This window comes from Anabrus simplex, chromosome 14 (assembly GCF_040414725.1).
Source record: "Anabrus simplex isolate iqAnaSimp1 chromosome 14, ASM4041472v1, whole genome shotgun sequence".
Classification (NCBI taxonomy): domain Eukaryota; kingdom Metazoa; phylum Arthropoda; class Insecta; order Orthoptera; family Tettigoniidae; genus Anabrus; species Anabrus simplex.
This window is the reverse complement of record NC_090278.1, coordinates 78,518,826-78,522,985: the sequence shown is the minus strand read 5'-3', so window position 1 is coordinate 78,522,985 and position 4,160 is coordinate 78,518,826.

Below are 4,160 nucleotides of genomic sequence, written 5' to 3'. Positions count from 1 at the left end.
ATGAAGGATAATTATTTCAGATCCTTGAAAACCAAGGTATTGAAAAGTGGGAGTGGTGCTTCAAAGAGAAAGCCTTATGTTTATCATCAACATATGTCATTTCTTCTTCCCACAATTGAATAATGTATTGAAAAACCACATTCTTTTATATATTTATTTTCATTATTTACTAAGGTGTTGTCCTTATTCTTCTAGGGCCACTGGGTCAGGGGAAGGAAATAATGCCAAAAGAAACGACAATGGTGAGCAAGATCCAGAAGACAACTCAGTACCCGCAGTAATGCCAAGAGTCCAACGTGCCAAAAAGGAGAGTTTTGAAGTACAACTGATGAACTTGTTAAAGAACCAATCAATTAATGAACCTTGAATGGCGTCACAAGACAATGACTCTGATAAATTAATTTTACTATCGCTTCTGCCCAAAATGAAAGTGTTAAATCCTTCTGTGTCATTGGCTTTCCAAATTCAAGTCATGCAGTTACTGCAAAGTTATCTCTCCGATGGCAAAAACTTAGTCACCAACCTCATGTAAGCCAGCCTTCTGCTTATCATGCAATAAGAAACCTTCCCTCAACTTCACAGGGCCCAATGCAGCCGATTTTACCCAAAATAAATTTGAACCCCGTGTTCGCTATATCTCCATTGCAGTCAACTAACCAATCAATGTTGTCTTCAGGAAGTGATACTGTGTTTTCTCCAGCTGACACTGACGGTATTTTAAGTTCCGACGATTCTGTGCTCTCATCCCATCAATTGTGATTTATGAAAGGACACTTCTTTTAATGTATGTTAAATATCAGCAAAGCTGGATCTTTTTTCTTTAATCTTGTATTTAAGGAATTATAAATTATAAATAAACTTACCTTAGTGTAACAGATAGCTTTTCTTCAACTCCTAGACATTCTCTTAACTGGGGACTTTTCTTCTTAATACTGCCAGGTACAATTGACAAAAGGCAGTCAAACGACGTTTCAGACATCTGGTAATAAAAGAAAAACTTTTCAGGGTACTTTCTAAGTTTGTGGTGTAAAGTGAAAAACATTTCTTCATTCTTTCTATTAGTTAGTAGCGGATGTCCACCATTTTTTTCTGATGCAATCTTCTTCATCGAACTACCATCAAAACACACAAAATAAGTTACAAAAAAGGTCAGCCATGTCATTTTTACGATATAACATATAACTTAAACGAACAATAATAATACAGTAGAGTCTCGATTATGCGACCTAAACGGGACCTGGAGTATGTCGGATCACCAAAAATGATGGATAATACAGAACAACTTTGAAAATGAACTGAAAAAAAACAGGAAGGCTGTACTCTAGTACTAAAACAATGACATGTTTTACGGTACTCTATTTATTGCATTATCAGTTCAATTGTACAGTGCATGCAGTATTGAACGAAAGCATTCCAAATGTCTTACGAAAAGAAACTTGTCAACAATGTCTGCTTGCCTGCTGATCCACGATTTCTTGCTGCGAGATCCCGACATCGACGAAAAATCAGGACCTCCGTTGCGCTCGCTTCCGACTGTTGCTCAACGTAGGTTAATGCCACTTCCAATGCACTTAATCCTTCACTGTGAGTCATCGTTTTCTCCTCTTGTTCTGCAATGCCTCGTTCTTCTTCATCATCATCCTCATTTCCATTAGCATTCACAAAATCAATAATATCAGGGTCAGTTAATTCAAACACCTGATCTTGTGCACACCACTTACTCGCATCTTCAGTCGTAGCATCCTCACAGCCAGGAATGCAATTCAGTAGGGGCACAATATTTTCCATGTCTTCTTGTACCACCTCTCGATGTTCAACATCACTCAACAATATGTTCCAAGACTTTGCTAATGTCGTTGTTTCAACTTCTTCCCAAGACTGCACTATCCAATATGCCACGTTTTTCATGTTGATTTGTTTTAACTTTTCTATCATGTCGTTGCCATTGTCCATTTCTTCTATCAGGGATGAAAGGAGTTTCTGCCGATATTTCCTCTTCAATGTTTCCAGCACACCTTGGTCCATTGGCTGGCATAATGTCGTCGCGTTAGGAGGGAGGAACATGACTTTGATGTTACCACTTCTAAGTTGCTCTTCATTTGGGTGTGATGGAGCGTTGTCTAGTAGAAGAAGCGCTTTTGTAGGGAGATTGTTTGAAACTAGATATTTTTCTACATCTGGCACAAACTGTGTATAAAAAAAACAGTCTTTAAAGATGTCAGCAGACATCCAGGCAGCCTTCTGATTCATGTAATGGACTAGAAGAGCGTTAACAGAAATGTTTTTAAAAGCCCTAGGCTTCTTTGCTTTACCAATCATAAGCAATTTTGCTTTTAAGTTCCCAATAACATTACTACAGGCAAGAACAGCAACTCTTTCCTTACTACACTTGTAGCCAGGTGGAGACGTCTCGGCATGGGCTCCGAAAATTTTTGATGGCAGCATCTTGAAATTTAGCCAGTCTCATCACAATTTAAAATCTGATCACCGGTTAATCTTTCAACAAGAATTATTTCTTGAAATTCCTTTTTAAATTTCACAACCTCATCGGATTTAGCTGACAGTTTTTCTCCAGAGATATTAAGCTGCCTAATGCTGTACCGTTTTTTCCACCGATCACGCCACCCTGCACTGGCAGTAAAACTAGGGTCCCCTTCATTAAACTCCTTCTGGAAATACACCACCTTTTCTTGCAGAATGGGGCCAGATATTGGCAGGCCCTTTTCCCGGTGTTGAGTGAACCAAAGAAATAGCGCTTCACTTACTTTTTCGTACTCACATTTTTTCATTGTTTTTCTAGTTTTCAGTGCATCACCTGTTGCTCTGGTAGAGCACCCCTTTTCAATTTCTTCCCTCCTTTTTATCCAGTCTCCCACTGTAAAACGCCCAACACCATAATCTGAAGCCACTTTTTTGAAGAGTTTCCCCTTTGTCCAGTCTCTTTAATGAACTCAACTTGTCTTCCATAGAAACAATCACTTTCTTCCGTTTACTCACCAAACTCACAAAGGATATGAAAACTATAACATCCGCACCCAACCAATACTATAATGAACAATGACTGAAGACTCACTGCACCTGTCCTTGAGAGAAAAACCGGTCCTACCGCCAGCGGTCAGGCCAGTTCTTGTCTCACGGTCGCACCCTCCACATCGGGTGTCCCTGAATTTAGTCTCCACCAAAAGTTCAAATTACGTCTACCAGTGTCGGATAACACAGAATGTCGAATAAGCGAAGGTCGGATGAGCGGGACTCTACTGTATATTGATAATATCACGTTTTAATCGGCTTGCAATGCACTTCCACTTCACTCCACAGTGTATACAATACAGCTCGTAGAATCAGTAAATTACTGCCAGTGGAGCCCTGGCTTTACGACAGTGTAGCCGGGACCTCTGTCGTAGCAGTTGTTTAAAAACGCACTAAATGTAGCCACCCTGTTTTACTGCAGAAAATATGCGGTGAAATACTGCTCGCAGAAGCAGTAGAATACTGTTAGTGGAGCCCTGACCTTACTAGTCATCATACAGCGAGAACTGCTTCTGAAGTAAGGTACAACTTTACACTTACCGCTACTCTTGGAATATCAAATAAACATTAAATTATTAGCGCAAAACCACAAATGAAACTTACGTGGGCACAAATTATTTTACAAAAAATGCTACTGCATTTCACTGAGATGGGAAGCACACTCACAAGAACTTCATTATATATCAGCATCACGAAACACGAAACAGCTTAATAAGCGTTCGCGGAAACATAGAATGTCACAACGGTCGCACTTTGCTCTGTTCGAAACCAAACTGAATCGTAAATGAAGAGGAAATGTGGATTCGTAAACAGAACAAACTGCTTCAACCTTAGGGCATTTAGGCTATTGCACAGAGCAATTTACTACTCTTCATTCCTCAGCAAGCTGACTTGCAGCGGTTAATATCACTGCCTTCGTGATGTATATTACGAAGGCAGTGTTAATATCTATGGATTTTCATGTTTGAATTTCTAACATGGTTGTATTGTCATTTTGTCCGCAATCTGTCGGCACATACTTCATTATAAATAAGGTCTTTGATACATGTGATTTTACTAACAAGCTGAAGAAGAGAATTTGTTTTCTCAAGACATGTATAGTACTTACATTTGTATATAAGCAAGTGTGA